At 39.8% G+C, this 13,330-nt stretch overlaps 1 protein-coding gene across 2 annotated transcripts in view; it reads left to right on the top strand.

The window, feature by feature from the left end:
• Window positions 1-13,330, top strand: part of SPOP (speckle-type POZ protein) — an 83,461-nt gene that overhangs the window by 24,967 nt on the left and 45,164 nt on the right. The gene's annotated exons all lie outside the window — the stretch shown is intronic.

Raw genomic sequence — 13,330 nt, 5'->3', positions numbered from 1 at the left:
AGGTTCTGTGTATTCTTGCCACCTCTTCTTAATATCTTCTGCTTCTGTTAGGTCCATACCATTTCTGTCCTTTATCGAGCCCATCTTTGCATGAAATGTTCCCTTGGTATCTCTAATTTTCTTGAAGAGATCTCTAGTCTTTCCCATTCTGTTGTTTTCCTCTATTTCTTTGCATTGACCACTGAGGAAGGCTTTCTTATCTCTCCTTGCTATTCTTTGGAACTCTGCATTCAAATGGGTATATCTTTCCTTTTCTCCTTTGCTTTTCACTTCCCTTCTTTTCACAGCTATTTGTAAGACCTCCTCAGACAGCCATTTTGCTTTTTTGCGTTTCTTTTTCTTGGGGATGGTCTTGATTCCTGTCTCCTGTACAATGTCATGAACCTCCATCCATAGTTCATCAGGCACTGTCTATCAGATCTAGTCCCTTAAATCTATTTCTCACTTCCACTGTGTAGTCATAAGGGATTTGATTTAGGTCATACCTGAATGGTCTGTTGGTTTTCTCCACTTTCTTCCATTTCAGTCTGAATTTGGCAATAAGGAGTTCATGAACCAGGCCATAGTCAGCTCCTGGTCTTGTTTTTGCTGACTGTATAGAGCTTCTCCATCTTTGGCTGCAAAGAATATAATCAGTCTGATTTTGGTGTCAACCATCTGGTGATGTCCATGTGTAGAGTCTTCTCTTGTGTTGTTGGAAGAGGGTGTTTGCCAAGACCAGTGCGTTCTCTTAGCAGAACTCTATTAGCCTTTGCCCTGCTTCATTCTGTACTCCAAGGCCAAATTTGCCTGTTACTCCAGGTGTTTCTTGACTTCTTACTTTTGCATTCCAGTCCCCTATAATGAAAAGGACATCTTTTTGGGGTGTTAGTTCTAGAAGGTCTTGTAGGTCTTCATAGAACCGTTCAACTTCAGCGTCTTCAGAGTTACTGGTCTGGGCATAGACTTGGATTACCGTGATATTGAATGGTTTGTCTTGGAAACGAACAAAGATCATTCTGTCATTTTTGCAATTGCATCCAAGTACTGCATTTCAGACTCTTTTATTGACTATGATGGCTACTCCATTTCTTCTAAAGGATTCTTGCCCACAGTAGTAGATATAATGGTCATCTGAGTTAAATTCACCCATTCCAGTCCATCTTAGTTCACTGATTCCTAGAATGTTGATGTTCACTCTTGTCACCTCCTGTTTGACCACTTCCAATTTGCCTTGATTCATGGACCTAACATTCCAGGTTACTATGAAATATTGCTCTTTACAGCATCGGACCTTGCTTCTATCACCAGTCCCATTCACAACTGGGTGGTGTTTTTGCTTTGGCTCCATCCCTTCATTTTTTCTGGAGTTATTTCTACACTGATCTCCAGTAGCATATTGGGCACCTACAGACCTGGGGAGTTCCTCTTTCAGTATCCTGTCTTTTTGCCTTTTCATACTGTTCCTGGGATTCTCAAGGCAAGAATACTCAAGTGGTTTGCCATTCCCTTCTCCAGTGGACCACATTCTGTCAGACCTCTCCACCATGACCAGTCCGTCTTAGGTGGCCCCATATGGCATGGCTTAGTTTCGTTGAGTTAGACAAGGCTGTGGTCCATGTGATCAGATTGGCTAGTTGTCTGTGATTGTAGTTTTAGTCTGTCTTCCCTCTGATCCCCTCTCTCAGTGCCTACCGTCTTACTTGGGTTTCACTTACCTTGGATGTGGGGTCTCTCTTCACTGCTGCTGCAGCAAAGCACAGCCGCCGCCCCTTACCTTGGACGCGGGGTAGCTCCTCTCGACCGCCGCCCCTGAGGTATAGAGAGGCTTTTTTTTAGTAACCTGCCTGAGATCACTAGTAACTACTGTGTTCTAAGCAAAAGATCACTTGGCAAGCATGAAACTTAGCAAAGAGAAGTAAAAATCCTTGAAGCTATTCTATCTGGATCATGATCTATTCACTCATTCCTTTTTCAACATTTACTGAGCACCTATTATTAGCTGGGCACTGCCTAGATACTTGGCTTACTAAGGTGAATGTAACACAGTTAACTGCCCTCCTGGGACACTTAGTCTAGTGGGAAAGACATATAATAGCAAGAGAGCTACACTTTGAGAGTGAATAGGAAGGAAGCATTTAATTCTACTTGGAAAGATTAGAGTAGCTGTTTACCTCTCCAAAGAAGAAAGAAAGGCATTCTAGGTGAATGCCTAGAGGAAACCTTAATGCAGAGATGGTATGGTCAAAACAGCTTACTCAGCAGGAATGAAATAAGAAAATCTTACAATTAAGATAGTATTGCAGTATACTAATGTTCTGAATTAATTAAACTGGTGCTTGTTCCTGGAGATCAAGAGAAACAGACAAGTTTGGGATGTATATCTGAGGTAAAATTGATAAGACGTGATGATTAACTAAATTGAAGGGGAGGTGGGGAAGTGAGGGAGAGTAGGAAGCTGAAGCTAGTCTAATGTTTATAGCTTGAGTACTTAGATGAATGGTGGGATCACTGGAAGACAGTCAGATTTATTGAGGAAGGATGGACCTCTATTTTGGATTTACTTAGTTTGAGATGCCAACCAGATAGCCATGTGATGTCTCATGGCAGGAAGTTGGTTTGGATTGCAGAAGAGCTAGGCAAGAGAGTCTGTGGTAACTATAAAGCCATAGAAATTAATGAAATGGGGGTGATTGTAGTGATTTTGATTGTCTAGAAGGCAGGGGCAAAAAAAAAAGATGGGCCATTATTCTTCTGTTTTCAGTAAATCCTTGTTAAATTTTTAGGTCCTTTTTTGTCTGCTTAAGTAAGTGCTTTAGTAACTCTTATTTGTGGTTATGTTAAAATGCACTCAAAAACTGTTGTTTTTTTATTGTGATTGTGGTTACATGTCAATTTTGTCAAAAATTTTGTACACAGAAAGGTACATTTTATTGTATTAAAAATTGCTAAATAAGTAAGTGCATCCAGAGTTTATTCCAGAGTTCTGTGGGTACTTTTCTCTTGTGTCCTTTTAATGGAATCTGTTGAGAACTTTTCATAATGCCAGAATCTCATATTAACAGATGTCTCTAATCTTTCTCTTCAATTCTTTGACCTAGCTGACAAATATGAAAATGAGTATATTTAAATGTACCCATCCTTCTCCTACATTGTTTATTGCTCCTTGAACACAGAAGGCAAGAAAGGCTCTAAAGAGTCTACAGATTGTACTTACCCAGCCATTTTCCCCACCAAAAAATTGTGAATGATTTTTCACTATAGATATCTATAGTATTTTTTTAAATTTCTTTTTGGATATTTTCCTGTCCTTTCAGGTATGTGTGGTAGGAATTGAAATAAGGTTATAATTTCATTCTAGAATAAAGAATGAGGATTTGTTGTTGTTGTTGTGTAGTCACTAAGTTGTGTCCGACTCTTTGTGACCCTGTGGATCCCAACTCTTTGCCAGGCCCCTCTCATAAAAATAGTTTGAATTAGCTAAAGTAATGTCAGTTGGGAAACTCAAAGTTTATAGACATGAGATATTTATAGGAGTAATTGGGTTGATTATATATAATGTGGAAGTCCTAAAGACACTGAACGTGTAGTTTCAATTTTTAATAACTTGTTGTGCAGCAATGGAAAACTCAGACACCTCCCTTTCTCCGTTGGACTGTGCCTTGACAATGTTGCCTTGTAGGAAGTACATGCTCGTTAAAAACTTACACAGTGGGGCAAAGAAATAAATTACTACTTACTTTTGGAAGTAATTTGCATTACACTATCTGATTGGATAAACTTTTCTGGCAAGTATGGACAGTAACCAATAAATATGCACTTTGGTTGTCAGATTGTCTACAGCCAATTTTGAGCCATTTTCTTTTACATCACAGTAGTTTGTCATTTAACATAGCAACCCAACTAATGATTGCTTTAGTTTGTTCTCGACAGTATGTGCAAGCTCAGTGTTAAATTGAGTGTCTTTGGGTTTGATTTTTGGTTTCGTTTCAAGTAGTCATTTTTCTCTTCTTGATCCATTGCCACTTAATACCAATCTCAAGTCCAAGAAACAGATTCTTAAGTGTCTTGGAAACAGTAGACTGTATTGAAGGGTGTAATTTCATCTCCACCTGAGACCTGCCTCTTTGATTATGTGATTGTAATATTTGTTTTTTCTGTGGTTTATCATCTTTATTTGAAAACTGTTAAACCTAAAATTTGTATCTACTAATTCGTGGAGTTCATTCTGTTAAATGGGACATTGAACTCCAATAGGTAGACTTTGCTAGCACCTGGAAGACTAATCTTTTTTCAGTTGCAGCCAATCTTAAAGGGCCTGTAGGTAAGGGTTTTTTCTTTTTTTGATTGTCATTGTTAGTGATAGAATTTTGGGACTTCCCACGTGATTTTTTTGATAATATCATGGGCAGGATCCTTGCCAAGTAACCCTTATATTTGACTTCATGTCCCATTTAGTTCAACTGCTCCTTCCTTTCCCAGTTGATGCCTTGTTGGATACCTAGATTATCTGCTCTGAACCCAGAGTCTGGAGTTGGGCCCCACTGATAATTTGTGGTGTAGTCAGAGCAAGCGCTGAGAAGACTTCTCTCATTTGAAAGATGCTTCTGGCCCTAGTGTGAGACTTGCTATGTTTGGTGAGTTTTACGTGTAGGTATATGTAAGGTTGGCTTTGATTTGAGTGCTTCCTGTTGATGCTTAAAACTGTGATGCTTTTTTATATTTTAGAGATCCCCTGGTAAAAGAAGAAACTGGTGGCAGTTTTCTTAAGAGATTTAATATTGGGTGTGGTTTATTTACTTGGGTGAGGAAAGGAAAAAATTTGTTAGGAGTAATCTCATAGTGGGTGTTCCTAAATTGTTTTCCCACTTTTCTTATAAAATTAGAGGGAGCTTCTGTTGAAAACAGACATACTGCATTAGATATACCTCATTTTCTTGGTTCTAAAATTTAAAAAAAAATTTTTTCCACATTTCAGCGAAAGACCCAAGTTGTTCCTCCCCCTATGGGATAGCATACTACAACTGCAGATGTAATAAGTATTTAAAATAGCACATTATAGAAAAGTAAACTTTTATATATATCTGTTTTTAGAAACTCATGTGTCCCCCTGGAGTTCCCTGATGTTTACTTCAGTTCAGTTTCTCAGTTGTATCGGACTCTTTGCAACCCCATGGACTGCAGCACTCCAGGCTTCCCTGTCCATTACCAACTCCCAGAACTTGCTCAAACTCATGTCCATTGAGTTGGTGATACCATCCAACCATCTCATCCTCTGTCATCCCCTTTTCCTGCCTTCAGTCTTCCTTAGCATCAGGGTCTTTTCCAGTTAGTCAGTTCTTCTCATCAGGTGGCCAAACTATTGGAGCTTCAGCTTCAGCATCATTCCTTCCAGTGAACATTTAGGACTGATTTCCTTTAGGATTGACTGGTCTGATCTCCTTGCAGTCCAAGGGACCCTCAAGAGTCTTCTCCAATACCACAGTTCAAAAGGATCATTTCTTCCGCACTCAGCCTTCTCTATAGTTCAACTCTCACATCCATACATGACTGGTGGAAAAACCATAGCCTTGACTAGACGGACCTTTGTTGGCAAAGTCAAATCTCTGCTTTTTAATTTCATGGCTGCAGTCACCATCTGCAGTGATTTTGGAGCCCAGGAAAATAAAGTCTGTTGTTTGCATTGCTTCCCCATCTATATGTCATTAAGTGATGGGACTGGATGCCTTGATCTTAGTTTTTTAAATGTTGAACTTTAAGCCAACTTTTTCACTCTCCTCTTTCACTTTCATCAAGAGGCTCTTTAGTTCTTCTTCTCTTTCTGCCATAAGGGTAGTGTCATCTGCATATCTGAGGTTATTGATATTTCTCCAGACAATCTTGATTCCAGTTTGTTCTTCATCCAGCCCGGCATTTCTCATGATGTACTCTATAAGTTAAATAAGCAGGGTGACAGTATACAGCCTTGACATAGTCCTTTCCCTATTTAAAACCAGTCTGTTGTTCCATGGCCAGTTCTAACTGTTCCTTCTTGCCCTGCATACAGATTTCTCAGGAGCCAGGTAAGGTGGTCTGGTATTCCCATTTCTTGAAGGAATGTTCCACAGTTTGTTGTGACCAACATGGTCAAAGGCTTTGGTGTAGTCAATAAAGCAGAAGTAGATGTTTTTCTGAAACTCTCTTGCTTTTTCAGTGATCTAGCAGATGTTGGCAATTTGATAACTGGTTCCTCTGCCTTTTCTAAAACCAACTTGAACATCTGGAAGTTCACGATTCACGTACTGTTGAAGCCTGACTTGGAGAATTTTGAGCATTACTTTGCTAGCATGTGAGAAGAGTGCAATTGTGCAGTAGTTTGAGCATTCTTTGGCATTGCCTTTCTTTGGGATTGGAATGAAACTGACCTTTTCCAGTCCTGTGGCCACTGCTGAGTTTTCCAAATTTACTGGCGTATTGAGTGCAGCACTTTCACAGCATCATCCTTTAGGATTTAAAATAGCTCAGCTGGAATTCTGTCACTTCCACTAGTTTTGTTCGTAGTGATGCTTCCTAAGGCCCACTTGATTTTGGACTCCAGGATGTCTGACTCTAGGTGAGTGATCACACCATCGTGGTTATCTGGGTCATGAAGATCTTTTTTGTATAGTTCTTCTGTGTGTTCTTGCCACCTCTTCTTAATATCTTCTGCTTCTGTTAGGTCCATACCATTTCTGTCCTTTATTATGCTCATCTTTGCATGAAATGTTCCCTTGGTATCTCTAATTTTCTTGAAGAGATCTCTAGTCTTTCATATTGTATTATTTTCCTCTGTTTCTTTGCACTGATCACTGAGGAAGGCTTTCTTCTCTCTCCTTGCTATTCTCTGGAACTCTGCATTCAAATGGCTATATCTTTCCTTTTCTCCTTTGCCTTTAGCTTCTCTTCTTTTCTCAGCTATTTGTTAAGGCCTCCTCAAATGACCATTTTGCCTTTTTGCATTTCTTTTTCTTGCGGATGGTCTTGATCACAAAACAGATTTCCCAACCTGGGGATCTGGCAAAGGGACTGAGAATCCCCAGGGAATTTGACTTTGGAGGCAGTGGGATTTGATTACAGAACTTATACAGGACTGGAGAAACAGACTCTTGGAGGGCACAAACAAAACCTTGTGCACCCCAGGACCCAGGAGAAAGGAGCAGTGACCCCACAAGAGACTGACCCAGACTTTCCTGTGAGTGTGCAGGCGTCTCTGGCGGAGGCGTGGGTCGGCAGCAGCCTGCTGCAGGGTCAGGGGCACTGAGTGCAGCAGTGTGTGCTCAGGACCTTAAGAAGGAGGTCGCCATTTTTCTTCATTACCTCCACCATAGGTTGGTCTCAGGTCAAACAATAGGGAACACAGCCCTGCCCATCAACAGAAAATTGGATGTTTACATGGTACTTTGTAAATACTTCTTAGTGAACTAAGATGATAATTTCAAAGTGAATGACACTCATTAACTTAATTAACAGATACTTTATTGAGTATCTACTCCATGCTAGACATTGTACCAATTATTTAATAATTAAAAAAAAAAACAGTTAAAAAATACACTAAGAGTTATTTCTGTGTGTTCTGTTAACACTTCTATCAACTCTGAGATCATGTACTATCCCATTTAATTGAGGGATAAACAACTGAGTTAATAGGGATTCTTTGCCAGTGCAAAATAAGGAGCTAAATTGATTCTCAGTGTACTGATAACAATTTTTGGGTGAAAGTAGCTAGATCATATGTGGCAGAATTTAACCATACATGCTGTTAAACCCACTTTTGATCTAAGATAGAACTTGGGTCTCCTTGTGATTCATAGATCTGCAGTCCCAGTTGCTCACCTACTCTTTGTGCTTCCTTGTACTCAAAGATGTGGGAGAATTGAGCAGTCAGTCATGGGGGGGTATATACTGGTACAATATTTCGTTGAGCAATTTGGCATTATCTCTCAAAAGAAACAATGCTTAGACTTGAGGTTGCTTGCATTTATATTCAGATACACCTGTGTGCTACATTGCAGTAGCAAAAACCCAGAAACCACACATCAGGGTACGGTGGAATTCTTTGCAACCTTTGGAAAGATTAAGGTACATGTGTGCTTCCAAGGAGAGAGGGAGAAGGAGAAAGAGTGTGTGTGTGTGTTTGCTGGCACATGCTTTCTTTTTTGGTTTTGTGTGTTTTTTACTTGTTTCTGAGGATCCAAAAGAAAACATTGGTGTCTTTAGGCTTAGGAAGAGGATTTGGGTGTCTGGAAGGTAACTTTTACTGTTCAGTTTTAGCTTCCTATAACTTTCAAATTATTTATACTGAATACGTGTTGCTTTTAGTTTTTAAAAAGCATATATGAAGAGAGGCAGATGTAATTTTAAGTTTTTCCAAAGGGTCATAGAACTTTTAACTCTGGCAGGGACCTTAGAGAACCTTGGATAGTTGCCCTCAATTTAAATATAAGAAAACTTAGATTTAGGAAAGTATCAGCAACACCTACGCTAGAATTCAGATCTCAAGGACTTCAAGAGCTTATGACTATAGTGATGTGTTCTGTTCTTATTCTGACAGTTTATTTAACTGATGTCCATTTCTCATTGTGAAGAATTGATTTTGAAAGACACAGTAAAATGTTGACCTTTGTAAGATCTTAATGTAACTACCTCTGGCAATAAAGGTAAAGTGGTAGTGTTAACTCTTACCTACATTTGTAACTTATCCTTAAAAGAGAATTTATTTATGAGTTCTGTAAGTTTTTAATATTTGAAATGAGTTCAAACCTTCTCTTTTTTATTTGAGTACTAGCTGACTATCTAGATTTTTAAAACGATTTTACTGGGTTTTTGTTCCACCTAATTTTCAGGAGTGAATAGATGGAGAAATACTTTTTGTGTCTTCTAAGTGGCTTGCTGTTTAAAGATCAAGTATACTGAAAAAGATGATAGGGAAATTGTTTAATGGAGGAATTTCATATATTGAAGATGAATTCTCAGTTCTTTAAAATATGAGTTCTTCTTTTAACTATGCTGCTGCTAAGTCACATCAGTCGTGTCTGACTCTGTGCGACCCCATAGATGGAAGCCCACCAGGCTCCTCCGTCCCTGGGATTCCCCAGGCAAGAACACTGAAGTGAGTTGCCATTTCCTTCTCCAATGCATGAAAGTAAAAAGTGAAAGTGAAGTCGCTCAGTCGTGTCTGACTCTTAGCAACCCCATGGACTGCAGCCTACTGATGCTAAGTCGCATCAGTCGTGTCTGACTCTGTGCAACCCCATAGATGGAAGCCCACCAGGCTCCTCCGTCCATGGGATTTCCCAGGCAAGAGTACTGGAGTGGGGTGCCATTGCCTTCTCCATCTTTTAACTGTAAATTGAGTCTTTTAATTTTCTCTTAATTCAAACCAAGCGAAGAAATTGATAGTGCTGAGACTGGTGGTTTAGCTTGAGACTGGACATCCAAACTGCAGTCAATGAATATTTTTTATGGTTGATTGACTTTAGGGTCCAAGCAATGATTTTTTGTTTTGTCACTAAGTTCAAACAATGTTTTGTTACTAAGTCGTGTCCCACCAGGCTCTTCTCTCCATGGGATTCCCTAGGCAAGAATGGTGAAGTGGGTTGTAGCCACTTTAATTGTGTTGTAAGCGCAGACTGACCTGTGGAATTGGTCAGACTGACCTGACAGTTGACTTAAACAGTTGAATTAGGTATGACTGGAAAACAGTCATTTTACTGGATATTCATTACATCCTTTTCTATCTCTAGAATATTTTCCCTAATTCCTTTATTCAGCAGATGTCTATGAAGCACCTTCTATGTGCCAGGCACAATATAGGATTCTCTGGGTGCATGAGTATTCAGGCTGATAGCAAAGAGTATTCAGGCTCCCTTGAATCAAGTAGTATTACAACTTTTCTTGGTTTTTTAGTATCACCCAAAAGGGATTTGTTACAGTTTTTGTTATTATTTATTTCTACATCTCCAAAAATGCTTTTATGTGTACCTTTTCTTTTATTACTTGTAAGCCAGTTTCTCATCTTAGGAAAAACAGATCTCAGCTCCCAGTCAGTCCCGTTATGATCAGCTGTTTTCCTTAACTGGTAGAAAATAAACTGTGTACTATGATGCCTTCTTAGTGGTCAGAAAAACTAGTAATTTATTTTAGGCAAGATAGAATCCAGGCTTGATATTATAATTTTTAAAAAGAGAAGCCTGCTGCTGCTGTTGCTAAGTCGCTTCAGTCGTGTCCAACTCTGTGCAACCCCATAGGTGGCAGCCCACCAGGCTCTGCCGTCCCTGGGATTCTCCAGGCAAGAACACTGGAGTGGGTTGCCATTTCCTTCTCCAATGCAGGAAAGTGAAAAGTGAAAGTGAAGTCATTCATTCGTGTCCGACTCTTTGTGACCCCATGGACTGAAGCCTCCCAGGCTCCTCTGTCCATGGGATTTTCCAGGCAAGAGTACTGGAGTGGGGTGCCATTGCCTTCTCCAAGAGAAGCCTAAGTGGATGCAATAAGATGATTTTCAAAGATCAGGGATGGTTTTGTTAAACATTTTTGCAGCCAGAAGAAAAAGAAGGTTTAATTGTTTCTTTTGGACATAAACAAGAGAAAGACAAGGGGACTGCTTCTGACTTTGAACTGGGTGTTATCTTCCCAGAGCTCCCATTGTTTAGGTTCTGGTTTCAGATTTGCAGGACCAGAATGTCAGTATTATAAGTGCATTCAGAAGATGATCAGGCTATATAAACTGTAGACAGTGTAGAGAATTAATTCACAGAAAACAAATCCATGGACAAATAAGGATGGGGCTGTTACTTTGATTGTGGTCACTGAACACCTTTTTTAAAAAGAGATGACTGTTGAGCTAAATGTAAATAACAAGCAATATGAATATCTAGAAGTGTCTTCCAAGCTGAGGGAAAATAGTGCTAAGGTCTTGAGATGGAAAACAGGCTTGGCTTATTTATAGAAAGAAGGCCAGTGTGTTTGGAGTAAGGGGTAGGTGATGAATTTGGCATAATGGGCCAGTTTCTGTTAGGACCCTATAGGGCTCCAAAATCACTGCAGATGGTGACTGCAGCCATGAAATTAAAAGATGTTTGCTCCTTGGAAGAAAAGCTGTGACCAACCTAGACAGCATATTAAAAAGGAGAAATGTTACTTTGCCAACAAAGGTCCGTCTAGTCAAAGCTGTGGTTTTTCCAGCAGTCATGTATGGATGTGAGAGTTGGACTATAAAGAAAGCTGAGCACCGAAGAATTGATGCTTTTGAACTGTGATGTTGGAGAAGACTCTTCATAGTCCCTTGGACTGCAAGGAGATCCAGCCAGTCCATGCTAAAGGAAATCAGTCCTGAATATTCATTAGAAGGACTAATGCTCAAGCTGAAACTCCAATACTTTGGCCGCCTGATGTGAAGAACCGACTCATTGGAAAAGACCCTGATGCGGGGAAAGATTGAAGGCAGGAGGAGAGGGGATGATGGAGGATGAGATGGCTGAATGGCATCACTGACTCAATGGACATGAGTTTGAATAAACTCCGGGAGTTGGTGATGGACAGGGAGGCCTGGCGTGCTGCGGTCCATGGGGTCGCAAAGAGTCAGACATGACTGAGTGATTGAACTGAACTGAACTCAGGGTCAGGTAAATGAGACAGAATTTTATTTTAAGTGTGGATAAATGGAAGTGTGACATGATTTGATTTACTTTAAAAAATGCACGTATTTATTTATTTGGCTGTGTCAGGTCTTAGTTGCGGCATGTGGGATCCTCGTTGGATCATTCAGGATTTTCTTTGCTGTGGAAGGACTCTTTAGTTGTAGCGCATGAGCTTAGCTGCTCCACAGCATGTGAGATCTTAGTTCCCCAACCAGGGATCGAACCTATGTCCCCTGCATTGTTAACACTGGTTTACTTTTTTAAAGTTCATTGTGGCTGCTCTGTGGCGAATAGATTGTCCCACAGAAAAAGCTGGAAGATCAATTAGAAACCAGGTAACACTGGTTGCGGTGAGACAAAACTGCACAAAAGTGGATGAACTTTGAAATGGATTAATGTGGAATACATTAGGGAAGCAGTACAGCTGACAAGACTTGTTGATAGATGGGATATGGAAAGACAGGGGTTTTGGCTTGAGCAACCGGATGGAAGATGGTGCCATTTAGTATTGTAGTCATGTTAGACTTCTCAAATGAATATGATTAAGGAATGTTAGAAATTGTGCTTTTTAATTCTGTAAGCTTCTGGCAAAGGAGAGAGATCTCCTCTGGAAAAGACAGTGTTTGTTTGTTTTTGGTAAACTCGGAAAACTCTGACATATTAGAACAGTAGAGATTTCATCAAAAAAATTAACGATGATTAGGTGCTAAAATATAGAAAGTTATTTTAAAAGTATTAGGACATAGGATTTTTTTCCCAGGTTCTAGTCTTGAAAGTAGGCCTGAGCCTATCAACGGTTTGCCCAGGTGTTAATAATAATGGTGCTCAGAATTTGTTAGAAGAAAAGAGCACAATTTTCAACAGAGTTACTGCTTGAAAATGAAATCAGAATTGAAAGGTAGGATATATAGTTAGGTATCTTTTATTGGGGTGTTTATCCAATTCTTCCATGTTGAATAATCCTTGATCTAAGAATCATCTGGTCACAGGAATTAAAGTATTGGATTAGAAGCTGAAAGATTTGGAGTTCTGAACTCAGTCCACTTTCTTAATAGTCATGTAACCATGATAGCTATTTCAAATCCTGAAAGATGATGCTGTGAAAGTGCTGCACTCAATATGTCAGCAAATATGGAAAACTCAGCAGTGGCCACAGGACTGGAAAAGGTCAGTTTTCATTCCAATCCCAAAGGATGCTCAAACTACCGCACAATTGCACTCATCTCACACGCTAGTAAAGTAATTCTTAAAATTCTCCAAGCCAGGCTTCAGCAATACATGAACTGTGAACTTCAGGATGTTCAAGCTGGTTTTAGAAAAGGCAGAGGAACCAGGGATCAAATTGCCAACATCCGCTGGATCATGGAAAAAGCAAGAGAGTTCCAGAAAAACATCTATTTCTGCTTTATTGACTATGCCAAAGTCTTTGACTGTGTGGATCACAATAAATTGTGGAAAATTCTGAAAGAGATGGGCATACCAGACCACCTGACTTGCCTCTTGAGAAATCTGTATGCAGGTCAGGAAGCAACAGTTAGAACTGGACATGGAACAACAGACTGGTTCCAAATAGGAAAAGGAGTACGTCTAGGCTGTATATTGTCACCCTGCTTATTTAACTTATATGCAGAGTACATCATGAGAAACGCTGGGCTGGAGGAAGCACAAGCTAGAATCAAGATTGCTGGGAGAAA

This window comes from Bison bison, unplaced genomic scaffold (assembly GCF_000754665.1).
Source record: "Bison bison bison isolate TAMUID 2011002044 unplaced genomic scaffold, Bison_UMD1.0 scf7180017864180, whole genome shotgun sequence".
Classification (NCBI taxonomy): Eukaryota; Metazoa; Chordata; class Mammalia; order Artiodactyla; family Bovidae; genus Bison; species Bison bison.
This window is presented reverse-complemented; position numbering and strand designations above follow the sequence as displayed.